General features: G+C 38.3%; 1 protein-coding gene across 3 annotated transcripts in view; it reads right to left on the reverse strand.

Moving 5' to 3' along the window:
- The window catches only part of lrrc4ca (leucine rich repeat containing 4C, genome duplicate a), a 142394-nt gene that overhangs the window by 42605 nt on the left and 80181 nt on the right, over window positions 1–19608 (reverse strand). Inside the window, exon 1 of one of the 3 annotated variants that reach the window (XM_063479956.1) lies at window positions 7340–8038. The exons of 1 other annotated variant lie outside the window; for it this stretch is intronic. The gene's annotated coding sequence lies outside the window, so the exon portion shown is untranslated. Of the gene's footprint in view, window positions 1–6429; window positions 8039–19608 lie in introns of those variants that run through there. One more of the 3 variants, XM_063479955.1, reaches the window with a different exon arrangement.

The raw sequence follows: 19608 nt of genomic DNA on the forward strand, positions 1-19608 counted from the left end.
AACCTGTCTATAACCACCTCACGTGATGCATTTAAAACTGGCAGATATTTTTTCAGATTGGCAGCTGCCAAATGGCTCTTTAACAAACATTTCTCTTTTTAAAAACAGCTCAAAGAAAAACTCTGTGCAAGGAGTTTTGCTTTTGGCTTTTCTCTCTATGACTGCTTACATCCATCAGTTTAATTTTGTGTTTTTACCCATTAGAATTACACCCTGATGTACAGATAAACATGAGTCATTCATAGAGAACTTTGTTGTTGTTATGTGTTGCTTTTTGGTTTTTTTTTACAGCTCTCGAATTATCTTTATTGACGAGTTGTAACCAGGAAGAAAATAATTGTCTCCCAGTCTTAATTCCTGAAAAACTGACAGTTTGAATGTTTAAGGGTTTCATTTCATATGTTTGTGTATGTTTAGAATTAAACATACTAGTTGTCTATGAGGGAGATGAGCCATTAGCCAGGCATGCATGAGTTCTCTCATTTCCATCCAGCATTTTCTGCAGCTTTTATTTCTTTTCACACATGCAGTTGCAGAGTGGACTGACAGCCGCTGTCACAAGGCCTTGACCTAAGCGGCGAAACAGACTGGTACCACAGCAGACTCTATAGAGACAACTTGGATTAAATCAAGTGTAAGTCAATTCTTGTCAGATCAAAACTATCATAGTAGGGCAGCCTTGCCTACATGCAGGTGCTAGGATGAGTGACACATTAAGGTCAGAGTCTAACAGGGTGAGTGGGTAGTGAGAGAAAAGCAACAAAAAAAAGATACTGAGACTCACTGATACACTGATGCATAAATCGAAAATATATCATTTATTTAAAAAATAAAAACATGAATCTGCGTGCATGCACATGTACCTGAATGAAAACGCAAGATAAGAGTATAAGAGTATCTTTAAAGGTGCTAGAGAGTTGTCAGCAACACATGTTATATATATAGCTTGTTTTTGAATGATCAAAGATGTAATGTCTGTATAACTTGAAAGTCTAACAATGAAGACGACTAACTGGTGTGTGACCATGCTGTGTTGTATTGTGGGGCTTTGACTGATGACCAGACTCCTGCTGCGGAGCTCAGTTGAGCTACCGTGTGATTGCCAGCCCGACTGGGCTTATGAGTTAAAAAGCTGATCTTAGAGACAGACGGCAAAGCTAGACCCAGATGTCCAGATCCCAGGCACTCTTTCTGCACTCCTGGGTCTGCAGAAGGCACTAGTTTTGAAAGGCACCTGCATGTGGTTTCACACACATACATATGCAAAGCAAAAATCTACAGAGAGTCCATTTGATAATCAAAATTCACATGCATGGCCATTGAGGACAAATCAACCAGTTTAGATTTTGCATGTAATGGTGTGCAAACAGTTTATGCTTCAAAGAGCTTATTAAATGTTAAAAATATAACCTTTTATCAGGCAGTGAATGTTCAGTGGCCAGAATATGTTGTTGCTTGTTTGGGCACCATGTTGTAGTTTTTTGTTGTAGATTTTTTTCCCTTCCATATAAGTCATTTATGTTCCAACAGCTGAATCTTTTTTTTTCTTTTATTGTGTCATTGCTTTTCTTTTTCCAGGTTTCCTATGCTTTGATGCTTTCACCTGGGGACACCAAAAACTACAATAAGGGTAAAAATAAGGGGCCCCTAGTTAAGTGCTATTTTTGCTGTCTTGGAGAGTGAGATACAAAATCTGTGCATCTACCCAGCAGATAAAGCTTGCTATTTTTAAGGACACAACACTATCCGGACAAAAAATCATCTTCTCCACCGAGAGCCGTCAAATAAATATATATTTTTTAATCTCAAAAACAATATATGTTTAAAGCTAAACACTTGCAACCATATGGACATGGCTTTTCCACCATTCATCGCCCTCTTTCAGATTGATTATGCTAACAGGATTCAGGCTGCATATTACAAAACCTTGTTAAGAAAGTGAAGAAAGACAGAATTGTGGTGTTTAATTTTAAAACATCCGACCGTATCGAATTTAGATTTTAGTTTTGTCACTAAAGGCTCGTGTCCACTGACAACCTGTGTTTTAGTTAACAGCTTAGAAACTGCCTTGGGATGTGCTAGTCATGGATCTGTTGCTATGCGACCACTAAAAACCTGTTTGAAGGGCATATCTCCAGTTCAAATGTTTTTAACTTTGAGTGTTTAGAGCACAGGGTATGAAGCCCCCAGCACACAAAGCTCACTCTTAAATTCCACTGTCAACAGCAAAAGATTGAGGAGACAGCACTTGAGGGGAATGTCTTCTTTTGTAACCTGCTGTCAATTTAATTTTTGTCTCTTTTTTTTTTTAAACAATACTTAGATATCCATACCTCCATAAGGCAGATTCTGGAGAAAAGTAAAATGAGGGAGAAAGAGATAGCCTGGCACCCATTCCCACCTCATTTAACCTTTTAATTTAAGAGCAAGAATTAATGTGGAGACCAGGGCCAGTATCACTTTAAACAGACACTGCCCAGTTGCCCTGAAGACAGGAAGAATGACTCCTCTGTGGTGCATACATATTAATTTGCTGTGGAAGTGTGTGTATCTGTGCATGTGCACATGCATGTGTGTGACAGCGAAAGAAAGAGGGAAAGAATGTGTCTGTGTTTGCCCTGTACTTATTAAGCAAGATGTTATTAACCGAGTCATCACATCATTCCTACCTCGGGTGCTGTCACTCTCATTTTAGTAGCATGTGACATTCCAGTGAGGTCAGGAAAAGAGAAACTGGCAGTGAAGAGGAAGGTGAGGATTACTAAGTCGAAAAGACACCATCATCATGACTGGTAAGGTGGGTGATGTAAGGCAAGCGGTGAGTAATGACGCATCCTGAATTCAGGTCAGTGCTCTTAGCTGAATTTTACAAGGGAAGCAACGAATCAGAGCAATTGTGATGGAGTTGAAAGAATTCTTTATTAGCCCTGAATCACAGTAGCAAAAATGTTTGAATCTATGTTGATTCAAAACACCAGCAAACACCGCACAATGTTGCCACACCGAGTACACTTATCTACATTTCATTCAGTCTACTAGTGTTCCCACGATGTGAGTGGGAGCCGGGACAGAAAAAAAGAAGCAATGCTCTCTGGCCTCTAGAATGATAGAATGGCACTTTTATGATGTCTCCCAGATTATTCGCTGAGATGGATGGGCTGAGCTGGAACACCAATTGATTAATCCATTGGCTGGTGGAATGTGCTGTGGCCGTCCCCCTGCTCAGCTGTTCTTTCTTTTGGACAGAACATTCAGACAGACATGCAGGAAAGGATGACTAATGAGCAGGGCTGCTGCAGATACCATTCATGGTGTGTGTGTGCTGTGCTGTGCCCAAGATGCTTGCTTGTGTCTAGTTGATAAAAAACAAATCTCAGGTTCAGATGATCTTCCACAGTGGTAGAGTACTGTAACGACTACATGAGGAAGCCACTGATATAGTGCACTTACAGTGACAAAACTGTGACAAATTCCCACATTTTACCACAGCACTCTCTTCAAAAGATTACATGCGTCATCCAGAAGAAGAAACTGAGGTTAGCTTTTTTATCACACTCACAATAGCTGCATAAGATGCAGATTTGCAACACTGTGTCAGTAGCCATCACATTAGTAGTAATCCACCGCTGGCTTATGAAAACATCTTTCAGATGTTTCCTTTAAGGTGACTCTCTTCTCGCCTACCTCTTCAGCTATGCATGATTAATCAACATGTCACACCCACATGTCTAAAATCTGCAGTCATCAGCCATGACTGCGGATTTTAGACATGCACTTCCAACAGCTTCAAAATATATTTTTGCTGCTTCTGTCCTATTCTCGAGCTCCACACACTTACAAGTTTCTCTAATATAATATCTATGTGGATATAATATTGCCATAAACACTGTGCCACTATGTATAGTTATGCTCAACAGGGTGTTTAATAAAAATACATGCACAATACTAAAATCCAAATGTACCGTAAGCTAAGAGCACAATTAATTATTGCTGCAAGTATATGGTTTTAGCTTGAGTCCATTATTATTATAATTAATTATACCATAGCTATCAACATCATCTTTGTATGAAGGCTCCTTTCACCTCCAGCATTATGGCTTTCAGCTCCTATCTAGCCTAGCACTCAAGACCCCCAGCATCGCACTGCTGGTTTCCAATACAAAAGGCGAGGGAGTAGATAACGGATCACTGTAACTGTTCTCTTTCTCACTGAATGAAACCCCCTGAGAGATTTTATACCCAGAGAAGATGAAAAATGTAGGGGTAGTTCCATTATTGATACAAGTCCCCGGCAGTGAAAGAAATGAATGCTAATGGTGTCCTAAGCCAGGCTTTACAGAGATTAATCCGATTTGAAAAATGAACATTTTATTATAAGGCACACAGTGCTGGCCTTGATCTGAACTGAGTCACAAGCTGAGGAGGGGGAAAATGACAAAGGGAGTGTGGGGAGGGAACATGGGTATACAGCCTGTCGCTTTGCAAGACCCTGGCACCTTATTGCAATGGTGCCCTTTTCCAGATGACAAGTTCATTAATTTTCTGACGCGGCTGCTTGGAATGATTTTCAATAGATAAGTCAGACAACAATGGCTAGAGAAATTGGACATAAAACAGATGTCTATGGTAGAAACATCATCAGCCAAAGACTGGATTTGTGTGAGCAGCGGAAAGTCCCACTTGGTCCCTGAGCTGCACCTGCTCTAAGGCTATTTCCTACTGCTTAGAAGGACTAATAGGGACACACTGGAGATACAGTCGTTGTCCATCTAGTGTAGTGAAATAAACAAGCACTAATCCAGAGTGGCCCAGTGAATCAGTCAGTTTCAAACCCATTTGCTCCTTATTTTGGCTGGATCCTTACAACCCATAGCTACAACCCACTTCCCTCTCCAAGAAAATCTCCACGGGGACGAAAAAAAGGTTTGAGTAGTGTTAAATGGGGAGGAGGAAGAGTCTCTCTGCTTATTACTATGAATCACTCTGTACCAGCTGCCAACAAACATCAGCAAACTTGGGAAAATGTAGGGGGGATTTATCTTGCATAAGCCTCTGACAGGGCAAAAACATAAAATCAGCAGTCTAATTTGTCTCCCCAAGGTGATGCCACTCCATCATATGGAGGGCTTTCCTTTCAAGTGGGTGAATAATGTCTGCCATGTTTCTCACTTTCACAGGTGAGAGATGCAATTTATTCTTTGTCTCAAGAGTGATAGCCACCTCTATTTATGCTTTTACCACCAACACTGGTTGTCACCTTCTTGACAAACATCTATTTTTAAGCCCACCACCAACATAACACAAAACCAGTGGCACTTCATGTACTTATCTGCATATTTTATGAGTTGTGGGTGTGGTGTGTGTATATGTGCTGGGGTTGATACTTTAATAAAATGTTTAATCTTTAATTCGAGGAGCAGGTAAAATGAGTCAGATTACAAAATGATTTGCAAAACATGTTGTGTCACATGAAATGCTATGAACTTCGCCAATATCACATCTGTTGCTTAGTTGCACACAGTCAAGGATATTCTTCAGCCTGTTTAGTGGTTGTGATTTTTGAGCCATTATCCACAACATCTATGCCTTTTCCAGTTGAGTAGAGGATGAGTGACTGCCGCCACTTTTAATTTCAGCACCAGGAGAAAGGACAGCTCCCTCTCCGGCTACCACGGAGGGCGGTGAACAAGTGCTTTTTGTGTAAGGGACCCCGAGAAAAGAAGGGGGAGGGTGGAGAGGAAGAAAACACAATATTTGGTCATTAATCAATCGTCAGCTAGGTCATCCAAAGCTTGGATTTTCAAATCTAACTTGAACATGTTTTGGCTGATGTTAAGTATTTTTCGCGGTTGCTGTAGCGTACAAGAACACGTGCTAAAATATGGCAGACTTTCCTATACTGAAAGTAGGTTGAGCGCACAGAAGTACAGACTGGATGGATTGATAGGCGGGTGTAGGGATTGCAGGTGGCGTGTCCGCGTTTAGTCACGTTACAGTGTGAAAAACCAAAATCAGATGCTTTAAGTGCACTTCCCTTTACAAAGATTCCCCTTTACCTGTTTAATTTAGAGGCTCAAATCGGTCTCTCTCTTTTTCTTTTAACAGTTTAAGACATCTAATCTTGATACTGCGCACTCGAAGACGCGCAGTTAAAACAAGCGAGAGCGCGCGTCATTCCATTATGCTCTGAATCACCCCACAATTAAATATCTCTTCGTTAGAGGTCGCAGTATAAGTAATGTGAATGGCAAAACCTCGGGAGCGCTGCGTGCTGATTTGTACATATCAATCATCAAACAGCGAAGATAAACTTCCGCATTTTGACATCCATCGGAGCGAAAGGGCTGAATAGGATAGTTATACTATAGAGAATAGTAAGACATTTAGAAATATGCTTTCCCTCCCAGTACATTATAAACAATAACTTACTTATTTACAGAGAAATGCCAAGGTCTGGAAGATCTCCGCCGGCGAAGAACAGCTCTTCTTCCGCTGCCTCCGCAAAAACTGCATCGAAAAAAAAAATCCGCAATACTCAGGCAGTTTTGGAGAATCCTTTGTTACCTTTCCTTTTCACACTCATTTTCTTCCACGTCTCAACACGACTTGGTATGTAATCCAAACATTAGTCCGGATGCAATGCAATTAACTCTCACAGTGATGATAATGCATCCGATATTTCCTCCCTTTTCAAGACGCACATTTCAGAAGGCACCCACAAGTGCCATTGTTGAAACAACTCGTGGCAAAGCGATGCCCACTGTGGTCCAAGATTTTCTCCAAGTGACGACTTTTTATTTTCTCTCTGATCGCAATAATATGCTCTTAAAGCCTTTCATGTAGACCTTACGGTAGACCATCATCCATACGTTGAGCTGTTAAGGTGGGGTTATTTTAAGAACCCGACTGCTCGCCTACATGTCAAATGTAACTTTTCATCAAGTCCCTATTGCTTCTTAGCTATCAGCCCTGATTAAATTTCACCGCACAGCCCAGTGCGGATTTCAAGATGCTTATTTCTCTTCCCCCTCCTGGTTTTACCGATAAAAAGAAGTTCCGCAGTACAGTGATTGAAAGGGTATCCTGTAGGTTGGAGAAGTGATAAAGTTGTCACGATTAGAGATAATCTCTCTCTTCAGATTGCTCCGTTCTCCATATTTAAGAGGGAAATTCGTTATTCTGGGATGCAGCATCGGAAGAAAAAATTCCAGGCGGTATCCTTCAGAAGCCTTTAAAACCCCATCACAAATTCAGGCAGCGGCTCCCAAGTGTGAAGAGCCTTCGTTATACACCAAAAGCGCTATTCTTACATGTTTTCCGAACGGAGCTTTGATCTCACCTTGTCTGGACGGGAGTTATGGTTCATCAAAGGCTGTCATCACTTCTGCGCCCCCGCTGTATATTTCGGATATTCGACCCTCGCCTCTCCATTGATGTGACACACACCGGGGTAAGGTTTTTTTTTTTTAAATTTAATTTTTATTTTATTTTTTTATTTTAGGGTTATTATCCACAAATGGGTGGTTGTCCAAGTCCAGGCTTCCCCTCTCTCTCTTGTAGACTGCCGTGTGTTTTAGGCTGCTTCACAAAATGACCCGTTCCAAGACGCGCAAGCAGGCTGTATCCATCGGTGCGCTTTACAGTGCCTCAGTGCGCTCAGCATTTTCGTACCAAAATAAAACGCCGGGCGCAGCACGGACGGACGATGAATTGATAAGTTCAGGAGGGGGCATCATGTAGGTTACCTCCCACTGACAAGCTGCTTTCTCCAACTGAGACTGTTCCGCCAGTCACTGCTGGTGGATCGACTCTGCCGTCAACCGCAGGACTGGAGCAGCGAGGGCAGGAGATATTGTTTTCCCTCTCTTTCAGTCTTCATGGTGCTCGCTTTGAACTTCTACAGCTTCTAAAATTTCACCGTGTGCGTCCATGTCGCCCTGAAGACTGGCATTCATTAACCGATTCTTTACCATTGTCCCTTTTATTCACTGGTCAGTTTAAAAAAGGGGGAAACAAACACAAATAGTTGTTTATTAGTGTGTGCGTGCGTGAGAGAAAACAGCCAGCAGGGGAGCAAGCAAGCGACAGAGAGGAAGAAAGAGAGAGAGGAAGAGAGAGAGACAGAATGAGAGAGAGTTATTTAGCTTAAGTGCAGAGACAGACAGATTCCTCCCATGTGTATCTTGCAAATAGGACGCCACTGCCACCTACTGGTTCGCTTCTGCTGTTAGGTGTATGGTATTCTGATGATGGCCTCGGGCAGATTGTCGCATAGGACTGCTCTCCCATGACAGACTAGATTTTGTTTATATTGGGTTATTTATATCATGTCTATTTGTATTTTAAAATGCTGTAAGAATCATCAGGAGAGAGGGCCTATGCTATACTGCAAATAAAACAAAATAAATGAGAATGAAAGATGAGAGAAGAAACACCTTTGACAATTCTGGAGGTAGATTAATATGTGTTATATTCTCTCACAGGCTTCAGCACCTTAGAACTTATTTATAAATGCTGGCTGAGTTGTACATGAATTATGAAATAGGCCTACACGATGCAGTTTTTTAACATGGCGGCTGACACCAAAGACTTCAGGTCTTCAGGAAGATTATTGCTTGTGTAGCGTCTATCTTAGGCAACCTGCTGTACTGCACATATGCTAAACTCAGGTATATTATACAGCATGTATAATAGAGCAAAGGGAAAAAAGCAAAGCATTTATTTACAGATAGGCCAGTTATCTTGTAGAGTGTATCCATTCATGAACCATGTAATAGGAGATGTGAGAAAACATTTGAATGCCAGACCAGGGATCTGTCGATCTAGCTGTCAACATCTGATCTCATTTCCCTCAGTGCTGAAGGCGTTGCATCATTCATCTGTCTTCATAACTGTCGACCTGCCTGTCTGTGTGTCTGGCATATGGTAGTAAAGAGCACCGCCCTCTTTGCTTTCCAGTTGAGGGAGACATCATTAAGTAAATCCCCCTTTTCAGTAAAATCTTCTTGCTACATATTTGCCTCAGAGCATGAATTAAACCTTTTAATGTATAAAATCGCTTGAGTATTCAAGCACACCATTTGACATATTCTTAACTAAACCATCGCAACGAACTGTAGCTATTTGCACAGTTACACAATTTATTTATTTAGTTTTGCTTTGGCACATTCAATTTTAAAAATGATACCACGTGAAAATGTCGAGTGTCTAAAAACAGAAAGGTGTGGGAAATTCAGTCAATTCAGTATAATTTAGCAAATATAATTTTTGCACATTTGATGTGAATTGCAAAAACAAAACTAAAGGCATTTGCCATTAATTCTTATTTGATTGCACATTGTTTAAGTAGAGAATATCATTTCACTCCTTTTGATCTTTCTAAAGTTTTTTATTATTATAATACAAGTATGCAGAAACATTCTCTGTGGTCAAAGTTAGCTATAGTATTTCATCATACAGCAGGACACCAGTGCTGCTTGAGGTGGAATATCTATGACTGGACAAGCCAATCAGCTGTTCTCAATCTGACCACTGGTAGACCACATATCAGGCAAGAGGTGATGGTGGCTTTAGTACAGAGTAAGACTTGTGGGGCCAGTTATTCTCAGAGTGACAAGGGCAAGGAATGCTCCTTTACAGACTAATGGTCACCCTTGGCATTGTAAAAATGATAATTGCCTAACAAGAACAATATGATTTACACACACACAAAGACACAGTGGTGTTGCAGGCTTCAAAATGATTGCCCTTTATTTTATTTATTTTTCTTCCTTTTATTATCGCTTTGCAATGACGCCCTTGGAAAAAAAGTTTTTGTTTTGTAAGAAGAGAGGGTAAAAAGTAGTGCCAGTGGCAGCTTAACACAAACATCTCTTTCTTTCCATGACAATATTGCATTGTCAGGAGCTGAATAATTCATGTGTTGGGATGCAATTAGATAATGTTATAATCATGTTGGGTATTTCTTCGTGTCTCATTCAGTCACTCAAAAGAAAATGTTTGTACTTCTTGAACTTTTTCTCAGGCTGAACAAAATGTAGACATATGTAACTATAATATAATGTTACCCAAACATTATGCATATGTTGGCAGCTATATCATTTTATATAGATTCTACACTCAGCAGCCAAAATATCAAAACCAGTGACTTTAACAAAAGCTTTTCAACATTTTATCAGAATAAAATGCTTTGCTGGGACACTCTGAGCCCTGGCATTTTTGTAGCTGTTGGCTTCATTCCATAGCCCACCTAAACACAATTTCAGACCAGGCACAAAATGTGCTGTACCTCACCACCAAAAGTGCATAAGAACAACTGGACACAAAGTCCAGGATGTTTACTCTGCTCCAGAATTCCAAGATTTAAACTAAACAAGCACCAGAACAAGAAAAAAGAATCCTCCTAATAACCCAGAGGACCCAAAGACGCTGCACAACTAGAGGCCAGATGACAAAAAACACCCTCAGAGGTTGGTGGCCATGTGCAATTCTGCAGCTCTAGCAACAAAAGCAAGAAATCATTTGACTGACTAAATTTTTTAAGTTGCGGCCTCATTCACCTCTTGACCACCTACTTCACGGTTGCACAGACAGCAAACCTCAGTTTCTTTTTCTGATCTAACCTTCATATTTAGAACGATCACTGGTAATGAGAACTGGGTACAACTCAGAACCCCAAAAAACCCCAACAATCTTCAGTGAGATTCTTGTCTTTTTTGCTGATATTTACAGGTTCATGCACTATAAATCTGTCCTCTGTGGTCAGACAAAGAATAAATGGTGGGTGAAAATTGTGTTTGTGTGAGCTAAAACGTTGAGTGTGCCATCTGCCCATTGAAAGCCCAGGAGTTTTTTGACCACTCCAACACACTCTTCACTCAACGTTCGCCCTACTTCTCCTCGCTCTAAAATTCCCATCTCTCCATTATTTGGTTTTGTTATTTTACAGTTGCATTGCAGATTTGATAAAGTGCACAATATCCCTCCCATTGTTTAGTGTTCTTTGTGATTCTACATGCTCACATATTTAGTGAGAAAGGGGTGCAGTGGCACCTACAGCTGCCCCCTCTAAATGAGGCTCTGAATACATTAATAATGTGTGTTATTTATTTTGAGATCTTCCATTCATTATTCATGATGTTTTTGGAGGGTACGAGACATCACAAGTGATTTCCTGCAGGGCTCAGCAGCAATAAAATAATGTTGTAAGGTGTGCAAGAGATAGGACAGAAAGGCAAGACTGCAGGCCTGTGAATATTTCACTAGTTGATCACTTGTGTAATTGTCCACATCCATATTTACTCCTTTGCAGTCACATATCGTTTTGAATTGGGTTAGCGTGTAGAGCCAATGGAAAATATTTTACTAACGCCACAGTAAAGTTGTTTCTGAAATCCAAAGCAATTCATCATATTTCACAGACTTGATAATTAGTGCATCAGTGTGTTTCTCATCCTATTTAATGTCCACTTTGATCATCACTAATCTCTAACTGTACCGCTTATCAGTGGCTTCCTTTGGCCCATAAGGCTCATCTTAGAAGAATGAATTTGTAGTTTCCATCTTTAACCAGTTTTTGCTCAGTTTTTGATTCATTCATGTATCTGGAATTAAAACAAAAAAAAAATTAAAACCATGCTTTAAAATAATGAGCTCTAAAATGTTCTAACTGCGATACTATAGTGAAGGGACTGAATAACTGGCTTAGTTATTAAATCAGTTCATCATTAAATAACCAATATATTACAAATCATGTCTTGGAGCGTTGCCATGTGCAAATAGTACCTTTTAGCATGTGTACTGATATTAACAATGATAAAACATGAACATTTATCACACAAATTATATACACTCACTGTCCATTTTATTACCTTGCAAGAAGCAATTCCTTCTTTCATGCTCTTTCTTTCTCTCTCTCTTTTTGGAAAGAAAGAAGCACTCTGTAGATCAGCAGTTTAAGAAACATCTGTCTGACTTACAACCATGATTTAAGTCACATTTCTTACTTTCTGGCCCTTGGTTTGAATTTCAGCAGACAACCATTTAAACTTTTTGCCACTATTATGGCTCAAGATGTGCTTTGAACATCGGTTGAACAGAAGTACTTATGGAGTGAATGAATGGCTAAATAAATTAATGAGAGCCCTTATTCTCATTGCAGAGACACTACAAATTTTGAGTCAGTTGAGGTTAATGAAATCTGTAATGAGATCCCAATAAAAAGCATTTTACATAAAGTTATTAAATATTTCTATGCGCTTCTGTCTTTTAAAAGATGCTAAACACTACATGCACATTGCATATCTATTCAACCATACTTCCAGTGAGGACAGCACAAGTTTTCGCAGACTATCTCTGTGATTTCAGGGAGGCTTGCAAAGAAAAGAAAGGAAAGGGATTTTAACCAACATATTATATAAATAATTTAAGCAGTGCCATATGTTATAGTGCCAAAAATTACATTAAAAAATAAAATAAAGTCATATATTACATCCTTTGAAATACTGGATAAAACTGTCATGTGCTAAAATTTGTTAGAGAAGTTCAAAATATATTGAAGTCAATATGTTTTTTTTGATAGCTTAAGTTTACTTCTTTGCCAAAGGAGCTACCTTCTATTTTTAGTTTAAATAATGTACAGTGGAAATGAGTAACTAACATGATTTTTGTGAATATTAACAAAATCATTTTTCATGTACAAAATTAGCCATTTTGACCTACCCATACCCATCATGACTATGGCTCAAATAACTTATCAAAATCAAAGATTCATTCTTTCTTTTTCAGTGTTTTCTCTTTGAGACCATTTTATAAGAAGCTGTGTGACAGCAGACGAGTTGTTGCCAACCATATTGCCAACTGACTCTCTGCCACTGTTTGGGCATATGGTAAAGTACAGCCCAACCAAATATGGTCTGACAAACTTTCAGGGTTATGTGAGGTTTGGTTGCCAGAATGCGTGGGCATTAAGAAATTATGTATTCCTTTTAGCCAGTGTGTAACTTCTTTTGTGGATTATGGCTAAGTATCAGAATTTAGTGATGCAAAGATGATGTAGGCAGCTGAAATATGCTGTGTAAAATTTGAAAGGAAAAAAAGGCGATAAGGGAAAAAAACAGATTTATGTTACAGATGTTATGTGATTTAGTCCATCCAAATTATGCATCTGAAGGTCACATTCTTTAGCAAGTTTGGTTGTGTTGATTTATTTCAAATAATGTTAGTTCAAATCCTTAAAATGAAAACCATATTATTTACTGTACTTGGCAGATTATCATGCTGAATCCTGAGCTATCCCCACTACTTTAATGTCAGAAATTAAGCTTTAATTTATTAGTCATCAGCCGTTTCCCCAATCACCCATTACAATTTTGATATCCCCTAATGAATAAATATTTTTTATGCCCTCATCACAAAACGTGAAACGCCTCTGGCATGATCATACATTACTTTTTTTAAATAGCGGATAGTGTTAATACATGCGTTACACTGTAGATTGTCACATTAAGATGATCACTGAAAAAAAATGAATAATAATTTTTCCATACAGACCTTAATGTGAGTGTTGAAGGCATTTCATATTGTAATTATGGTAAGTGAGCTATTGCTGGATTAGTGCAACAGTGTGTCTTTGGAATAAAATACAGTGTACAATGAAGAATCTTCATGAAATTCCCCAAAATGAGCAGATTTTGAGTCATAGCCATGAAACCAGTTATATGACTACTCATAGGTTATCATCAGTATTGGTCAAGTTACTTGAAAAAAGTAATCAGTAACTAATTACTGATTACTTCCCCCAAAAAGTAATACCGCTACTTTACTGATTACTTATTTTCAAAAGTAATTAGTTACTTAGTTACTTTTTAAAAAAATGATTTACAACCTGAATAGGTAATAAAGCAATAGATCTTTCAGCCCAATTCTATTTTTTCTGCATAATCCATCATATAAAATGTAATCAAATGAAAAAGTCTCTTTTTGAAACTAGTTTTATTAGTTTTAATCCTTTAACTTTACGCATGAAGCAAATATTAAATTATATGCAACATTCTCTGACTGGAAGAAATTTGTTTAACATTTAAACCTATTTTCTGCATATTCCAGCATATAAAATAAAATAGTTTTTGTGTTTACACTTACTCTTTCAAATAGATGCACGTAAAACACAGCAGAAAATAAATAAAATCAAAGACTCAGCGCTCCTGTTGCTCTATTTTCACCTGTATAGCAGGAGTGGGGCAGGCGGAGGTTTGCCCTGGTGCAGGTGTGTCGTAGCGGTCAGTGGAAGGATCTGGGAGTTTCACATTCCCGTGGCAGCGTACTGTCAGTGCTTGCTTGGAAGTTTAGGAGTTGTTTTCGCTGTAAAAAGAAGTTTTCTTCCCACGCAGTGAGCAGCGGACGCTAATGTTTTTGTCACTTTTTACGGAATCAAATTCAAAGTAAGGTCAGTACTTCCACGCTTTAAACGCTGCACGGGCATAGTCTCTGCCGCACTCCTTATATTATCCATTGTTGATCTGCACACAGCTGTTGCCACGAACGTCTCACTCGCTTACATCATTGTCATGAGACACTCTCGCAAAAAAATCACGGTTTTAGTAACGCAGTAAGTAACACAGCGTGCTTACGGGAAAGTAACAGTAATCTAATTACCTTTTTTGCAATAATAATTCATTACTCGTTACTTGAAAAAAGTAATCGGATTACAGTAACGCGTTACTGCCCATCTCTGGTTATCATCAGCATGCTATACATCTCTTCACAGCTCCCATATTTCTGTTAGAATTGTCTGCTAATGCACAACCATTAAAGGCTTAATAAGTTTGCTACTGAGGAAATCTTGAGTGACAACCAGAGGATAAAGATTTAAGCATGACATAAACCTTGTAATCCTGTATCATAGCAGATTTAGATTTGGTGTAACCTCAGTTTCAGCTTATTTATCTCCATGGCCATGTCTCTGTTCTTGCAAAACAAGCAGTGTTCTAAACAATGGCATACCTATTCACATGTGAGGCTGGGAGCAGATTTGCAGCATCTGGATCTGACGGCCGATCCTCTCTCACTCTAATCCTCTGTGTGGCTGTATTTCTGCTCAGGCTCATAAGGGATCGAGTGGGCCATCTATTCACAACCTGCCTGCCATAGGGCAGATAAACAGAGGGGAAAAACAGTAAATGGCCACTAAACCCCAAAGAAACATAAGTAGTGCACATCTGTGTTTGCATTTTTTTTAGTTAGCAAGATTTAAGGTTAGATAAAGACCATGTCATTTTTCAGTGGTTTCACTTTGGAAAAATGATTCATTCATCTACTCAGTGCAGTGATTCAGGTGTAGATTGTGTGAACCTTTCCATGGCAGTTTTAAGATACTTGTGTTTAGTCTTTTTTTTTTTTTTTTAATTTTTAATAGATTTCAAAATGTATTAAATGTATTAAACTGAGTATAGGTCTATGAAGACCTGCCAGGTTTGTGTATATTATTGCCAATATAAAAAGGTATGAAAAAACAGGGTTTGGGGGGTACTATGAATTGCTAGTGAGCTGTATTTGCATTAGTAGCATCTGCAGTAAACAGTGATGGGTGAATACAATCAACATTATCCAGTATGTCATGTAGTCTGTGTAACATAATTTTAATAGCTTTAGTAGGTAAAAATCCCCCTGTAAAGACTCTCATTGACACCTAGCTGATGTAAGTAATCCAACCATTAATCATACTTGACTTTAATAATGTGTACATCATCATTATAACATTAAGGCTAAACTACACATTGGTTGGTGATTCAATCAATCAATAAATCTGTCTCAAAAGAATCTATAATTGTATATGTGAAAGGAGCTAAAAGCATATGGATGCAAAGAAAACTGTTCAGAAGGCTCTCATTAAAAGTCAATCCTATGCCTTTGACTTCTTACATGCCAAAATCCCAATGTAAGCTTAAAAAAAGCACAAGTGGAAAGGAAACATGCAACATTAGGTGTTATTAGGTAGTCTTTATTTGGCTGCTATAAGGTATCACCTTGAGAGGTTGAAAATAATTCAACACCATGAGGCTCCCTCTTGATCACCTTAATCATCTTTCTCCTTGAAAGGTCATTTACAGCCTGGTTAAGTAAGACAATGGGAATCAATGCCTGGTAAATGATAGCATTCAAAAGAGCTGCTTGTGTTAATGCCTAATGGGCAGGCTAACAATATTTTAAAGTGATTAGTAAGAAGAGGAATAGAATATGGAGCCAGATGTGACACGGGATAAAAAACTCTGACCATTAAACAGCGGATGACCAGAACATAATTTGCCACCTCTGCTCTCGGCTTAGTTACTAAATGGCTACTTCGTGATTACTTTTTAACCTTTTTAAACCCTCTAATAAATCAGCCAAGGGTAAGATGATGTCTTCTAAGCAATTCCAGTAAGTCCGGATCAGAACTATACCTTTTTTTTTTGTTTTAAATTAGCAGTTCAAAAATAGCTGTCAGGGGAAAAAAACTTGCAGCAATTGTAAAACCTTGTCGATAATATTATATGTTATATGCAATACGATGTAAATAAAGTATGCTATAGATTGTTAAATCTATATGTTAAATCTATATCAGCTCTAGCCTAGACTGGTTTAAATGTTATAGTATGGTTAAAAATATTCAACCAGTGTTACTTTATACCACACCGAAGGACAACGTTTTGGGGGGTCATTACATTTTCAATTTGAAAAGACCTTGAGGCATTGTATTTGGTTCACTCACCTACACACACACACACACACACACACACACACACACACACACACACACACACACAAAATAAGTACAATTACTTTCTCTATGAAAAAAAAAGATTTGGGTTAAAATTCAAACGTACTGCTTGTTGTTCTTTTATCAAGACAAATGTTCATGTCAGGTTGTGGGTAAAGTAAAGGAGGATGTCTCAGTGATATCCAATCAGAAGTTTTCTCTATATTCAAGGATTCCTGCAATACATGCAATCTATGCATTTATACAATAAACAATCTACCATTTCAAAGGAAGAATGCCTTCAATTCTGACTACTTCGGCAAATAGGCAATTAATATGAAGAACTTGAGTGAATACCTAACAGCTGTTGCCAAAAAATGTGAAGGGCATGTACTGTAGTGTTCTTTATGAAATGTAAAGATTGCTTGCAGGTATTACTCTTCTGTTCCACCATACCACAAAAAGCTGTTGGCACAAACAGTCACTTGATCTCTGCCACTTGCAATATGACTAGAAAACAATATTAAAATATTGTATTTCTGTTTGGAAGAGGAAGAAAGTGGGATGGATAGCAGATCCCCCTGCCAAAACAAATTATTCACAAGTGGGATGGAGGATAGACCACGCAAAGTCAGAAGTGCAAATCAAAACTTTGAGTTGCTTCAAGTGACTTGTAACTTTATAGCAGTCTAAATTGCAGTCTTTCATCTTTAAAGGCTCAAGTTTTGTTCTGATTTTTTTTGCATATGTGATTATTCCAACATTGCCATAAGGTTCGAGGCACAGCCGCCTAAAAGTGGACATCTACTATCATGCAAATCTCACTACAGTGGACTGTGAGGGATCAGCAGCACCTCAAAGGACACCCAGACATACATAAAGAAACAAACAAATATTAGTAATGATAATAATGAATAAAGGCCCCAGTTTACCCAATGCATCACCCCTTCAAAATCACTAACCAAGAAACAAACAACAAACAAAAAAAGTTTCAGATTAGTTGAGTGTTTATTGTGTTTAGTTAAGACTTGTCTCTGTGGCTTAAGTTTTATTTTAATATTTTTGCATATGTGATTACTCCAACATTGCCATACGGTTGGAGGCAAGGCTGCCTAAAACCGGACATCTACTATCGTGCAAAAATCACTACAGTGGGCTCAACTAGTGGTGCATTGAATGAACCCAATAGCTATGGCAAGATTAGGAATTTTGCCAAAAATAAAGAAAATCATGAAGAAAAGAAATTATTGATATATGGGTCTCATTTTGCTTATGTTTCTGGTCTTATTTTGTCTCCTTTAGATTGATGGCCTGGTTACTCCACTATGTAAAGTGAAAAATTAATCATAAAAAAGATACAACCATGTCCAGAGCACAACCATGCAGCATGTACACATGATCTTAATCTAAAATGAAGGCCACAGTGATGGTTATGTGATCCATAGGTGTATTTGTGGATGTTACATCATTTTAGCTAGTCAATAAAGGCACCTTTAACAAGGACTTACACTTCAGTTCACATGCTTTTAATCATTTGCAATTAATAAAAAAAGAAGAAAACCATATTCACAGTACCATAAATCCAGGTATTATGGTCAATTAAACAAAAGTCATCTAAAGAAAAAAAAAAAAGACTGCGACAGATCAGGAGCACCTCAAAGGAAACCCAGAGCTTTTCTCCAAACTCTCTAACTAAGCAACCAACTGATGAAATTTAACTCCCAAGATATTGATGTGTCTTGATGGCCCTTCATTTTATTTTTGATGCAAATGAATAACAATATTACAGAAAACAATTAAACACTTTTATTATACCCTGTCCTTTATACTGTATCAAGCAATTTCATTACAAATAGTGACCAACACAACACGCTGAAGATGCTGCTTATTAAAAGATGACTTTTTTAATTGATTTTTTATTGCATTAAAGGTAATATTTGATCTTGATATCAGATGCTTTCGACCCCCCCCCCCCCCAATGGTAGCAAAAAAAAAAAAAACAACTAAGTGTCTGTTGTAAAAAAAAAATATCAGAAGTAAAAATAATATTTTAAATAAAACATTTCCTATTGGTGTTAATATTACTGCAGCATATCTTTAAGGCTGAGTCCATTTGAAAGTATATTAAGAATATATATATATATATATATATATATATATATATTTTTTTTTTTTTTAAAAAGAGCTGAATTTAAAGGTTTGAGCAGTGTGTGACATTGTTAACTGTCAATATCTACAGTGGGGATTAAAATATGAATGAAAAATAAAGGTGGAATGTTGGCAAAGCAGCTGGTTAAACTTATGACTGTCATGTTGAGGCTGTGTGCAGGCAGGAGTGGTGAAATGGAGGACCCAAAGTGCAGACTCCAGAGACAAAACGTGAACTCAAAAAACAGCTTTAATGCTGAACTCAAAAGTAACAAACTTCAAAATAAAAAGAATAAACTCACGGAGGCCGGCAGCCAGAACACACAGCATGAATGACGGCAGATCACAACACCGACAAAGGAAAACACATGGCTTAAATACACAGAGGGAGCAATCAGGGAATGAGAGACAGGAGGGAAAGCTGGGACAAATCAGGGCTGACGAGACAAAGGAAGCAAAACCAGATACTTGAACATAAGACACAGACCTTCAAAGTAAAACAGGAAACATAACACAGACATGGACCTGACATGGGGATACAGCAGACAGGGGAGACAGCAACTATGGATCACAGACAGAAAACCAGAAGATTAAAACTCTAACAAAACCCACACAGAGAACCCATACTTAGAATAATCCAATAACCCATAAGACAAAGCTAGAATATAATGAAATAAACAAAATCACAGAACCAAAAACACAAAACACTGCGTCGACGACCC

The sequence above is a fragment of the Pelmatolapia mariae genome, linkage group LG7, assembly GCF_036321145.2.
Source record: "Pelmatolapia mariae isolate MD_Pm_ZW linkage group LG7, Pm_UMD_F_2, whole genome shotgun sequence".
Classification (NCBI taxonomy): Eukaryota; Metazoa; Chordata; class Actinopteri; order Cichliformes; family Cichlidae; genus Pelmatolapia; species Pelmatolapia mariae.